The sequence below is a fragment of the Coturnix japonica genome, chromosome 19, assembly GCF_054131305.1.
Source record: "Coturnix japonica strain WE chromosome 19, WE-NBRP24, whole genome shotgun sequence".
NCBI lineage: Eukaryota > Metazoa > Chordata > Aves > Galliformes > Phasianidae > Coturnix > Coturnix japonica.
The window spans coordinates 5,846,953-5,860,696 of record NC_140681.1 but is presented as its reverse complement, the minus strand read 5'-3'; the positions used below and the strand labels follow the sequence as shown (position 1 = coordinate 5,860,696).

The 13,744-nt window shown below is 43.1% G+C and overlaps 1 long non-coding RNA gene across 1 annotated transcript; it reads right to left on the bottom strand.

Annotated features, from left to right (window-relative positions):
* Positions 1 to 1,112: 1,112 nt before the first annotated feature.
* Positions 1,113 to 9,870, bottom strand: LOC107322904 (uncharacterized). The gene is made up of 4 exons (XR_014935759.1): positions 9,777 to 9,870; positions 1,731 to 1,833; positions 1,526 to 1,627; positions 1,113 to 1,416 (listed from the first exon to the last, which is right to left on the bottom strand). It is a non-coding gene; the product is annotated as an uncharacterized LOC107322904 (long non-coding RNA).
* Positions 9,871 to 13,744: the final 3,874 nt, after the last annotated feature.

The window sequence follows — 13,744 nt, the reverse complement described above, 5'->3', positions numbered from 1 at the left end:
TATGGGCACTTAAGTTTAATCTCTCCAAGTGCTAATTTTATCTTTTCATCTCTCTGTTCCCTTAACTTATTATTTCCTTAAATTGGGAAAGCTTTACTTTTCTACCCCACTGAATCCACATCCGGAACCTCTCTCCTTCATGTGTAACTGTGAGCAGTAAGGGGATGGTAAGCAAGAGTTTTGTGTACATATATGTATACATATATATATATACACACATACATAGTGGGGACTCTGTGTTAATATTTGAATCAGACGAGGTAATGCTTAAGGGTGGCCATGTGAAATCAGGTTTTTTTTCAATCATTGTTCCTACACGCAGGAGAACTGCACAAGGACAATCCCTTTCTTCCTCTATACCCATGTCAACTGTGCCAAATGGAAAATTTGCATGTGAGAAAGAGAGGCTACTTTGAAGTTATATGAATCATTCTGAGGGGCACTGCCCTACCTAAGTCATCTCAATGTCCGTCTAAGTCATCTCCTCTATTTCCTCTTCAAGGTGTCACGTGAAAGCAAACCACAGCAGTTTGTGCCATCTCTTGCTCAAGTAGCTTATTTTTATCCAGCAGTGAATGCCCCTACTTCCCCCTTCTTGATGGATCAATGGCTCTCCTGAAGACTCTTACTGTCCTGCAAACCTAACCGTGGCTGCACTGAGTGCATCTTTAAGAGTCAACCAAGTGACTTGCTCTCATTTTTATCTAACATTGACATTTTCATCTGTGGAGGAATCATGATTAAAAAACACAGTGGACAAATGAAGGATGTATTTTCCCTTCAGAAAGGCTTTTTTGGCATCACAAGAGCTGTAGTGCTGTTGTGCCTCTGTTTCCAAAATTGAGCCAGCTTGTACTGGGCAAAAGTATCAGTCAGTTTATGTTCAGTTTTTCCTATCCATTTTTCACTTTGATGGCAGAAGGGATGAGGCTGTGCCCAAGTCCAGTGAATGTGGCTACTGGGTGAGCAGCAGCACTGCTGTGCAGAGGGACTCAGCCCAGAGAGCAAAGCACCAGACCCCGAGTAGGGATCTTACAGCCCTAACTGAGAGAGAAAACATTTTATCTCCAAAAAAGCACAAACCCAACAGAAACGTGGTAGAGAGTGGAAGATTTTGAGCCTGTGCAGTTTAATGCGTATTTATCAATGTGCCACCAAGACTCGATAATACCAACCTCCATCACCAAACCCATGATGATACTGTTCTATGCACAGTTGCTTGGGAAGGAGTCGTCTGAGCAACCTGGAGTTCTGCAGCTCCCCAGACGTGCTTTTCTTCTCCTCCCATTTCTGACAGGGACAAAGCAAAGCTTGCTGCCGCAAGTGACCGCTTGTGGTTTCATGCCAGCACCCTCCTTTAGGACAACATCATGTTCTTCCTCTTTTATCTGAGCCCAGAGCAGGTCCAAACTGGAACTTCAAACATACAACCAACAGATGTGAACATCAAGAGCCCCAGAAAGCGCTTTGAATCCCATGATCCCCAAAGAGGAACTTGCTTTGTGAAGTATTTTTTCGTACATACCCACAGATGCTAGAAACCTCACGAAGATGTCCAAGCTGATGACATTTCCACTGTTCAGAAGGAATATTTCTTCAGTTGGAACAAATAAGGGCATTTTAGTAACTGCAAACATAAAGCACAGCCCCACTTCAGCCCCTCACTGAAGTGCTGCAACTTTCCTGACCACAAACCCCACCTGGATCTGTCTTCCACTCTTCTCACTTACCATAAATTCTAGCAGCCATCCAACTGCTTCTTGGGCCTGAATTCTGTCTCTTTGTACCTGCTGGCTGCACCATGCCCACCCAGCACTCAGCTCTTGGGGACATCTGCAAAGCATCAACAGAATTTTTATTAAAGTTTTTATTAGCCAGTAGGGAATATCTCTTTAAAAGAGAAGCTGAATAGATTTCTTTTCCTTCAGGCTGCTGAACTACACCAATATCGTCACATTTGCTGAGGCTACTTCCAAATAAATAAGTGAAACCCCCAGGCAGGTTGGGAGGTGATGGAGACCTACAGCTGCGGGGTGTGCAATTGGAATCCCCATCCAGCAACATGCTGCAGGGCCGCTCCACTTGCACAACACACAAAGGAAGGAAGTTGAAAGGAAACAATTTATGAGTTTGCTGCGAGTAATGCAGTGATATGGTTAGTAATGCAGAGGTAGAAGAGCCTGTAGGACAAAGTAGATTCACGTGGGCTTACAAATAAGTGCTGAACAGGAAACTAACATGAGCAGAAGAGAAGCAGCCTAATTTTATCAGTGTGTACCCTGTAAGGATGTGGGCAATAGTGGATGCATAGCATAAAGGGAATGGGCAACATGAGGCTGCTTTTTGTACTCTGTGCATATGGAATTACTTCAAATGGAACTGAAGTGGACAGAGTTCTTTGCTTCTTAATTTCCTCTGAAGGAGACAACAAATAAATGTCAACAATCCCTCTGAGAATGGTGGGATATATTTACTCATCTACTAGGCAGAATCAGACATAATAGAAAAAGTTTTAGTGTTTGTTTTTTATCTTGTCATTTTGCATATCACTCGTGCTGTATCTCAGCTGATGACCAACAGGAGTGGAACAAAAGACACTTGGAGCCCCTCAGCTCCTGCTCTGAGTCTGGGTACAACTACACTGTTGATTTTCCTGTAGATCAACACTGATTACTGAAAATTCCCCCCCATTTGGTTGTTTGTTGATTGTTTGTTTTCTTGTCAAATTAACCTCTCAGACCCCTGGGTGATGAGATAAAGATGTCACAAAACCTAAGAGAAAAGGCTGCCTCTTCCTGTCAACTCTTTTTGCTGTTAAACTGAAAGAAAATGAAACCTTTGGTACATGTTCAAATTTTGATTCATTTCTGAAGGTTCATGCAAAGTTTTGGATATTTATTCCAAATGTATGCACAAACTTGAGGCTTTTAAGATTTGGTAATCAATATTTAATTTATTCCTGTGTAGCCCACTTCAGCCTACCAATTATTATGTATTTGTTTAAAAGAAGAGGTCTAATGGTAATACTTCTGGATCCGGAGATAAAGTCCAGCATTTAGAAAGGTACAAGAAATGTAAATTGAACAGAGAATGTGAAACCATCTGCTGAATTTTTATTTAATTAAGACCTCATCTGCATTTGAAACACAAATTAAGGTAAAGTGTGAATTTAAATGAAAAAGAGATTGATGAATAACTTCGTGGGCATTCGAGTTCTGAAACAAAGAGTGCATTGTCCCTGTTTACCTTAGCACACTGCAAAATTACGGTATTAAAATTAGGAACACAGACTTCTATTCAAGAGCACTGATACTTGGAGATAATCAGAAACACTTGAGAGCAGTCTATGTGCAAGGCAGCTTATATGAAAAGTTAGCAAGGAATTGTGAAATGAGCTTTGTGCTGCACATGCAACATGTTTCATAGAACCACTGTTTAGGGAACTTTCAAATGCAGCTTCACCCAAGCCTCACACAGATTGTTCTCAGTAGCATATTTATTGGGTATAAAGATGTTGTACTGGATAGAAGTGAGTGGATTGTTTAAGGACACAAATGATATGAAAACACGACATAATCGCGGGCAGTTCCTGGCTGCATGTGTCTGTTTGGTTTTGCCAGATAGGTTCAATCTGAGAAGCTGTGAAAATCAAAAACTGCAGGGACATCTGGAGGCTGAAATCATGGTCTGGCAGAAAGGAGCAGATCCAAAAGTTTGTCCTGAAACTCAAGATGCACTGGGATCTCTCCAGCCATAAAATAAAGGATGCATCTCATTCACTGCAGTCTCAACGAGGAGTTCTCTGTTCTTTTCAGAATATAGTTTGCACCCATGCATTGAGAAATCTCTCCCTTAACTTGGCACAAGCTGCAGCAAGCCTGAAACTGCCATCAATCCAAGCAAGTACCCTGTGAAACTGATGAGACATGAGTTTTCCAACCAAAGCCCCAGTGGTGAAATGCACTGATTTCAAGTAATGTTTTTGCCATACTCAGTTTCTGCTGCATCAACAATGTCCCTCTGACCCCAGTGCCCTGCAGAGCAGGACCAAGTTTGTTAGGGCTTAAAGGGTCCCAAATCCTTATGTCCAAATCTCTCTCAGTCAAGACTGCAGTGATTCATATTAAGTAGTCTCTGGAGCAAAATGGACAACATTATGCAAAATTTAAAGCACCCCTTTTTCATCTGCTGAGAAGATGGATAAAAGCCAGGACCTTCAATTTGACCTGCACTCGACCACACAGACTTTGGAACTGATACTGCTTCATCCACCTCAGGCGAGCTTTGCTATTGATTTCAAGGGAAACATGAAATGGAAACTGAACCTGAACCTGGATCACTGGTCTGGTTCTACAAACTAAAAACTTAATTTTTTCTAGTTTGAAAGCCAAAATATCGTAACAACCATGTGGGCTGAAGATGAGATGATGTCAGGCATTTCATTACAGAAGGTCACTTCTGAATGTGTTCCTCTTCCTTTGACAATTAAATGGACCACCACATACACTGGAATAGTACTGACCTGATCCAAAAAAAATTAAAATGAAACCCCAACCATGCTAATAGTTCCATCAGGGAACAGGGATGAACTTGTGGTGTAGATGATAAAAAGAGCAGCTGTGGCAATCTCATATTCATTGCCCAAGTTTACAGCCTTCTGTAGAAAGTAGGGAGCATCCACATCCAGACTCATACATTTAACCCCCCCTCCCCACTCCCCAAAGTAAAAACCATTTGCTTTAATTAGATGTTTTTAATTATTTTTTCTCCAAGTTATTTATTCTCAGTGTCAAAATACCTCCGGATGCACAGAGCAGAGCAAAGACACCACAGAGTACACAGAAACCTGCCTGTAAGTAAATAAAATCAAATAACTGCAATAAAAAAATAATAATAAAAAAGTTAATTCTAAGCTTTTGTTTGTTTCCATTGTAAAATTGCCATGGGACTGAGGAAATATAGTAACGCTTAATTTTAATAGTTCCATCATTGTAGATTGGCTGGGTATTAATTGTGTTAATGGTGATCATACTGAATTCATTTGGTATTTATTGAGAGACCACCTGTGCACCCATATGGTTTCCATCATTATTTAGGAGTAGTTAATGGACCCATTAGGAGTTAGCAGAAAGATGTGGGCTGGCAGTACTTCCTGAGAGTGGTAGAAACATTCTGTTGATATCTACTGTGTTCGAGGACTTTCCAAAGAGCTGTTTGCTTCTTACTGAGTTTCTTTTTCTTTAAATTATAGATAACCTCATCACAGCTTTCAAGATTCCCCTGGAGAAATGCATTTGTTTTTCTTTGCTCGTGACAAGTCTAGGAGGGTATCCTTCAACTCCTTAACTTTGCAAAGCCTCTCCTAACATGCCTTCTGTGCAGCTGTGGAGAACACAGACAAACTGCTTGAACCAACGAGGAGTGGGTTGGGTGCGTGTGTGCTGGGGGGAGAGGCAGAGAGAGGATGGGGAAAAGGGGAAATGCAGCCTGGCACTCTTGGCCTGCAGTGTGACAAATTTGCCCATGCAATTTGTAGCCTCGGTTGTGCAAGACCAGAAACCTGTGGTGGGGAGGGGATGGTGGGGGAGTCACATGCAGGGAGTCAGCCCTGGCTGTCAGCAGAGGAGAAGGAAGAATGCTTGGGCTGGGTGTGGTGGTAACTAAGGCTGCTTGCTGACCACACTGACCTTCAGCTTTGATCCACATATCTGAGAAGGCATTGCGAACACTTTGCTGCTGCACTGAGTGTGTAATGACACAAGAGGCTGTAGTGAATAATTTCCATTTTCGGTGCCGTGGCAATGGGCAAGTGTGTCACTTCCTGTGCAACGCTGTGGCTGTTGCGTTCCAATTGGGATCTCTAGAGTTGTTCAAAGTAAGTTGAGGGCTTATTTCTCCAGGAAAAGGGAATCCAGCTCCCTCCAGAGATGTTTGAAAACATCAGGCTTATTTGCTACCTACATCCCTAAGGATATGAGATCTTTGCTCTGTGCCAGTCAGCCATCTTTAATGACACCTAAACTTTTTGGTGTATTGGAACTGACTTTGATAAAACAGTAGGGCTCTAAGAGGATTTGAGTTCATACAGTTTTTGTAGTAGTGTGGGGAGAGGGTAGAGGAAGGAAAAAAACTCATAGTGCCTATGCTGATGTCAAGAGCTTCAGTCTTGGCTCAGTCTCAATCCTGGACAACTGAAACTCCTCTCCTTAGTGAACGTTTCTATCCCTGATAGGTATCCAAAGGATTATCTCCTATGTTTAAAGCACTTTAAAACTCTTCTCACATACACACTTAATGAGGAAAGCATCAATGCTGCAGCTCTCCTAGATTTCAAGTAAGTCAGGAATCCACATGGTACAAATCATGAGAAATCAAAATTCATTAGTTCTCTTGCCCATGGAAACACTTGTTTCAGTTACCAGGGAAGAGACCAAACTATTTTCTATCTTTTGCTAGGAAAACAACTAAGCTAGCACTTATTGTACTTGTAGTACTTGTAGTTTGAATGGGGCCATGAAACAATCATTTCTGCACGCAAAGAATATAATCAAGGTAATGTTAGCATGACTTGGATGATTATTCACACTTATATTCATAACCTGATTGGGTTGAATGAGGCTGTGTCACACATGCCTTTGTAATTTAAAGAAGGCAGTCTTTTTCATTAGGTATGAAAGCCAGATCAGACTTCTGTGTATTTCTTAATAGGACCGCTTCCTTTGCTCATCTTACTTAGATCACATTGTTAACCAGCTATTAATACAACAGATGGAAAGGCATTTTCTGATTCCCTTTTGATCACGATTCCCTTTTGAATGAAATCACCCATGTTCCTAAGTGCAGCAGTTTCACCCCAGGTTTTCCTCTATCACACTGCCCATCAGCATGGCATGGCTTTGTGCTCTCTGTGGAGACCAGAGCACAAGGACAGAGCACGCTGCTGCCCAGCAGAAGTGTTTGAGATATTTTTTAGCTTCTGTGGTGCTTTTGCTTTTTGTTTCCTATGGAAGTGTTGTAAAAATTTAGTGGCTTGGAATGTCACAACATGAAGAAGTGAGAACTGGGTGGCTTCACAGCATGATCCAACCACCAGTCAGACCTCTTCTCATTCCTCATCTTGGCTGTGCCACAGGTCATTAAAGGCCAAAAGCATTAGAAGATGTCTCCTCAGTGAGCTGATATGAAGCAAGTTATAGCTTCAGTTCATGTCCTGAAATTTCCTTTCCCTGCCATGATTTCCTTCCAAACCCTTATCATCAGTCTCTTCATATTTATTTCCTTGTGCTTTTTCAGATTCCCTACTCACTTTCTGTAAAAGCACCTGAATCACAAATGTTTTTAATTCCAGTAACTGCATGACTGTCTTTTTGTTGTTGTTGTTGTTGTTTTCTTTTTTTAATAGTATATATATATATTGTAATAGCTCTCCTTTTTCCTTTTTTCCCCAATTTGCCTCTTCTATCACCTATCCCTGCTCCAGCTGTTCCACTTTAAGAGATGTATGGAGACACCACAGCATAAAGCGCTCAGTATTGGTTCAGCCTCTGTTTTCCTAGTGCAATGGATCTGTGCACATAGCATTATCTTTAACATTTACTACCAGATTTGAGCTCTGTCACATGGAAACCATCTATATTGGAAACGCTTAGTCATGGTCTGTAAGCAGTGATGGAGAACCTGTTAGGAAGGCAGGGCCAACCCAAGGGAGCTCAGCTGCATGCAATGTACCTGAGTGACCAGAAGGTGTGGAGCCAGGATCCACCCCTCCCCAGCTCTCATTTAAGAGTTGGTGGTGGTAGTAAGAGTAATTTGTTGGAGATCATTGCATTCTGGAGGCCTTCTGAAGGTAAGCAGATTATTTCCTTTATTTCTGTGCCTGGGGCCTTGCAGCTCTTCTGTCATTGCTGTGATTTGTATTGTATTAAGACCCCCTTTCTGCTCTGTTTATTTTAAGGCTTGTGCAACTGTGAAAGCACCTGAAATGCAGAAGCATCTCACAGCCTCACCTTCTGCATTTATCCAGCAAAAAATCCTTAAAAGGGCTGGAAACATGGCAAACCTGAATCTCTTTTCTTTTAGCAGAAGTTAGAAATCATTGCAGCCCTCCTTTTAAGCTAAGATGAACAAGTTATGACTTTTCTTAGAGATGTACATTAAAACTGCTCCTCAGTAGCCCTGTCAGCCATAGGGTTTCATTACATCTTCCCTGTACATATGCTTTTACTGGAAGTACGTTACTCAATTAACACCTTTCAATGTGCTTTTAGGGTGTAAACAACATTAATGAAGCTCAGGATGCTGAGAGTAGGTTCCTGGTGTGAAACCAAGGCCTGTTAGAGTGAACACAGAGGCCAGAGAGAGTATTTTATGGTTATCCATGCTCAAAATGGGAATTGGGTATGAATGAAGAGTGCTTCCATCCATGCTGAATGCCGTGTGAAGGCAGGATGTGGCAGGAGCTGCCTCCCAGGCCACATGGCATGTCCAAAATAGCAGTGCTGTATTTAGAGGTCAGTGCTGTGCTTAGTGAGCTCCTAACAGGGATGTGGAAAAGAGGAACCAGGCTGTGCCTGTGCTTCTCCCAATCCTCATCTACCAACTGGGTTCCCCCTGAGAAGAACAGGTGCACCTGTGGGGGGACAGGAAGCTCTCCTCTGAACCAGGAGGGAGCAGAAAGGAATGGGCTGCTCAGGGTATGGCTACGCTGCAAGTTAACCGTGGTTTTAAGCATGTTGTGTGTTCTGTTATATAGTATGGGAAATATCTTTCACTACTTCAGGTATCTCTATATCTGAGCAACCTGAGTAAGCCTCTGTGTAGATGATGTGCCTGAGCTAGGCAGCTGGTGTGGTTTTGTTGTTGGTGGGCAAGGGAGAGTATTGCTGAATGGCTCTTCTCGCCTCCCTTATTCATAAGAGCATTCAGAAATGCTCATCTTTTTCCCTTGTGTTGTAGCAGTACCCAGGGCAGTAATCTCATCAGCAAATATCTAAAGCCTAATGGGATGTATTGCACCCCAACTACCCTTAGAAGGACACTAGCTTGGACACAGAAATACATCCCTCAAGCTGTAGGTATGAGGTTATTAGGTGAAAAGACACTGGATTTTGGAGACATCCTCTGGATGTACCCAGAGTGGCAGCTCACTATTCTATAGGAGAGAAGAGCAGTCTGCCTACTGCCAATAACATCATGCTGAGCACTCCTCTGTGTTTCTGTTCATGTGTGAATAATGGAATGATGGGATCAGCTGTGAGCCTGCATCTTTCTAACAGCTGGGACATATCCTTGAGCCACCCAGTGACACGCAGCTTCACATGGGTTAACGTGTAAGTGAGATCTGGCTTTGTGTTGGTATGGTGTTATGCTGAGGTGAAGGATGATCTTAGCCACGCAGTGCGATGTCTGAGGAACAGCAGGTAGGATCTATGGAACCAGGAAAGCAATTGTAATCAATCTTTGATCCTTAACCTGTGTTCAGGCTCCACAGTAACTCCCCCAAACCTCAATATTCCATTATTTATGACTATGTTTTTTAATGGTCTTCTACTCTTCCTTCCCCTGGGTGCAATTTGTGTGGCCAAAAATAATGCGAGATCTGTTTGGTTTTTTTTTTCCCACTATGTTTTGACTCCTAGGGAACTGGAGAACCGTGAGAAGGTCTGGTGTGATGTTATTTCAGCCCCACAAAAGGCTCCTCAAGTGATTTAAAGAGCAAATAAAAAGTAAACACAAATACCTGGAATGAAAATATAAATCCCCAGAGCCACACTCACCGCAGTCTGTCAGAGCAGGAAGGATGCACACCCACCCCTTTCTTGGTGGTACCCCATGTCTCTGAACATGTTGCTGGGTCACTTGTCCTTGTTTAACACTGTTCTCAAGGGGAAGTTGAAGGAGTTTTGTTGTTCCCTTTAACTAGTTGTTAACTAGCTGTTGAGACCATAGCTCCCTGGAGGAGCTTGCCTGGAGGATGGCATGAAGTTCAGTGGTGCTTTGTGTGCTGCACTGAGTACTTCACACATGCGTGAAGACCTGAGAATCCATCAACACAAGAACTCCTGATTTTAAAGCAGAAATTATCCACTTATTACAGAACAGAGAGCTTATACTCTCTAGTCCTTCAAAATATAAATGTCCAGTTTAGGATAATATTGAAAATTTGGCCCACATTCTGACCTCGGTTTTACCCCTGCAATGTCAATGTTTCATTGCAAACTGAGTCTTATTTACAGTGGTGCCCTGGGAGAGATGGGATCTACTGGGACATCCTGGCTGCCAGTGATGTAAGATGACTGTTTGGGTTGGAAAGAGCACACTGAGACCACTGGGCTGTAGGTCATAATACCCAAGATATTAATGTCTTTTTGGTTGTACCCATTTCCCTTTCAGACGGGACAAACCCTTTAACCTCTCTCTGTCCATCTCTCATCTATTCAGCCAGCTAGTTTCCAAGCTTGGCTGTAGCAATTGCCTGGTGATTTTATTATCCATATTGACCTGGGTCAACACTGAGAATGAAAGATTGATCGGGCAGAAGTGAACGTGGAAAACAACTTCTCCTTTTGGGGTGTGTGGGGGGAAGACCCTTCAGAGACAGGTTGCCCACCCATGTGTCACTGACTGCAAGAATCCATTAAAGGAGAAGCCTGGTGGTTGTTGGCATGCTGGATCTGGGCAGATGCCAGTTGTGGTGCTACAGATTATTCTGAAAATTGTATTTGCTGAATATATAAGATATACATGTACCATTCCAACTGGAACATAAAGCAAACCACTGAAACCAAGATAAACAAAGGCAGTGGCTGGCATACATGCTGCGTGTTCTCTAGATCTTGTGTCCAGTTCCTGTATCAGGCTGACTCCTCTAATGAGGTTCTTGAGCAACTTTATTTTAGTTGCAGGGGGCCTGAGTCCTGCTTTTAGTCATTAGGAGGTTTTCAGCTGTTTACGAAAAGCAGTGTTTGGTCCTCAATTTGTCAGGCCCAAGTTACAGCATTCAGCTTTTAGTGCCACAGCCAGGGAGATTTCTTGATGCAGTTAAAAATCAATTAGATTTCCCTTTGCTGTTAGATATAGAAATATGCAGCTTGATTACTTTTATCTATTATTAATCTGTGAGATATTTCTTTACTTAGACCACAACATGCTCTGCTCTTTCAGTGGCAACCAGGGTTGTCTGAGCACATCCTGGAACCACATTGGTATCAATGCTGCTTTTTGCTCTTCTGAGCCCTCCAAGGTCTTTGAGCAGGCCCTGTGCAGGCATTTGGCCATGTCTAACAAGAAGGCTCTTCATTAAAAAGACAGTATTTTCCTGTGTTTGAACTTGAGCTGGAAAATAGAGCATAGGCTTCAACAACTTGCAGACTAAACACCAGAACCTATTATATCTTCTTTAAACACTCACATCAGCTATGGAGAATGGAAAAATGTGTGAATCAGGTCATTTTCAAGTTATGTGATTCACTCCGATAGGACACTGTGCTTCTTTGTCTCTCTTGGAGCCATCACGTGGGACAAAACCACAACAGGCTGCTGACTTGCTATGGGGTGGAGGTGGCTGAGAGAAGTGCCCCTTATTTTAGCAAATAATTGTCATGTTTATCTCCTTCCAGGTGTCTCTAAGGTCTGTAGAGATTTGGCAAAATTCCCATGAATGAGAACTTTTGCCCACAACTCTGTCCCAGAATCTCTGCCTTGCAAATAATAGAGCTGGAGACTTGTGGTCAAATGACCTCAGCATCATTGCGAAAGCTGTTCACTTGCATTATTCTCACAACACGTGGTTCCATAAGAAACACCACGCTATGTCTAGCTACTTTTCATTAACTCTTTCCTGAGAGGCAAAACACTGAAAGAAACGCTGCTATTTCATCCTCTGTCTGTGGGTAACTCCAGGCTTTTGCCCACGTCTCACACCCTCCAGAGAGGGGTTTCTCTGCCCCAGTTGAGCTACAGGTTCAGAAAGCAGAGCACAACTGTGTCTTTGGTCAGAGCTGTGCAAGGAAACTATGCTGCTTTTTCAGTTGCATTAAAGTAATTATTCCTCCATTCCTCCAGTATGGTGCTGTGCACAAGTAGAACCCAGCACCAACTTCATGTCACGCTTTAGCTACTTTGCCTTCCCTAAATGTATATGTATGTGTTACAGCTGTGCAAAGGGAGTGACGATGCTTAAGATGCAACAAGTTTTTCTAAAACAAATGCATAGAAAAGAAAGAAAGATCTCTTAAGTTTCTCCATTGAGCTCACGTGTGCTTCCATTGAAGAGGCTGAGACAGAGGAGAAGTGGTCCTCTCTTCCCTGAGCTGCTGGGAGGAAGCTGCCCAGCTCAAGTTTGTCACCACTGCAGCTCTGGACACTGGAGCGAGTAGCTTGTAAAATTGCATTCCTGCATGTTTGTGAAGCACTTAGCACAGTGAAGGTCTGACTGAATTTCTAGAGAACTGATATAAGTATTGCTAGTAACGAGAGCAAGACATTTCTACTGACCATTGCCATTTCAAAGCATGTGGGAAATGGGCATGAAATTCTTTATGAGCTCTGTGCTGCATTGGAAAAAGGACAAGGGCCACAGGACAAGGCAGGCACCCCCCTGGCATCTGCCTGGGGAATGGCACAATGAAGCTCCCTGCTGCCATGCAGGGGGTTCTGAATTGCAATATAGGTGTATCCCAAGGGATGACAGCAGCTCCTGACTGGGGACTCTCAGCAGCAAGAAAGTAGAGCCAATAAAGAATGGAGATACACAGCAACCAACATTCATTTGTTGCTCTGAGCATCCATCCCAAACTGGAGGTAGTTGTATTTCACAGAGTCCTCATCTGTACATAGTACAGCTCATTGCTCACCTTCTGGATAAGGTCCAGGTGTTGCAGAGGATCTGGCTGTGCCCTTTGGGGAGTTGGGTGCTGAGCAGAAGGGGCCCTGGGGAGCACTGTGAGCTCTGTGAGCTGCAGGTGCAGCTGTGCTCTGCTCCCAGGCTGGGTGCTTGCTGGCTGCCAAATTGCGTGCAGTGATTATGCAGTGTGGACATCTCGTCAGCTGCTGAGATGGGGCTGTCTGACTCATTTCCACTTGGAATCTTGATGACAATTTGGTTTGAATTAGTTGTGGGCTAAAGCCAAAACCCTGGATCTGAACTTCCTCAGATTTTGGGAAGACTCCATTCTGGATCTGAGCTTAACACATGGCTCTTGCTTATACAATGATCAGAGCCAAACTCTGGATTAGGGCATTCCCAGAATATGGGGAAGTTCAGAGCTCATCTTTGATGCTGAGGTCATCTCAAGCACAGGTTTCTGGAGATGAAATACTACCCATATGCTAGCTTGCTCTTTCTTTTCTTGTAAAACTGACATTTAACAAGTGCATTCTTAGATCTGCAACTGCATCTTCTCAGTACTGGCAAGTAAAAAAGGTGTGTGTGAGTCTGTCTACGTTTCAGTTGGAAAAGCAGACTCTTAGGAACTTCCATATTGTATGCACAAGAAGCTTTTTGGCTTTTGTGCACAATTGTATTATTCCGGAAGCTCTGGACACACAGCTCTTGCTGAAGACACCGGGCTACCCCTGCATGGCTCTTTCTTGGAACGGAAGGACTGAAGAGTAACAAAATTCCATTTGCAAGCTGCTCCAGTGACACAGTGCTAACAAACCATCCCCAAAAGATGAGATCTTGCAATGTGCTACTGCAGTGTGCCCACAGGGACCTACTTCTGAGGCCCTCTGCTTCTCAAGC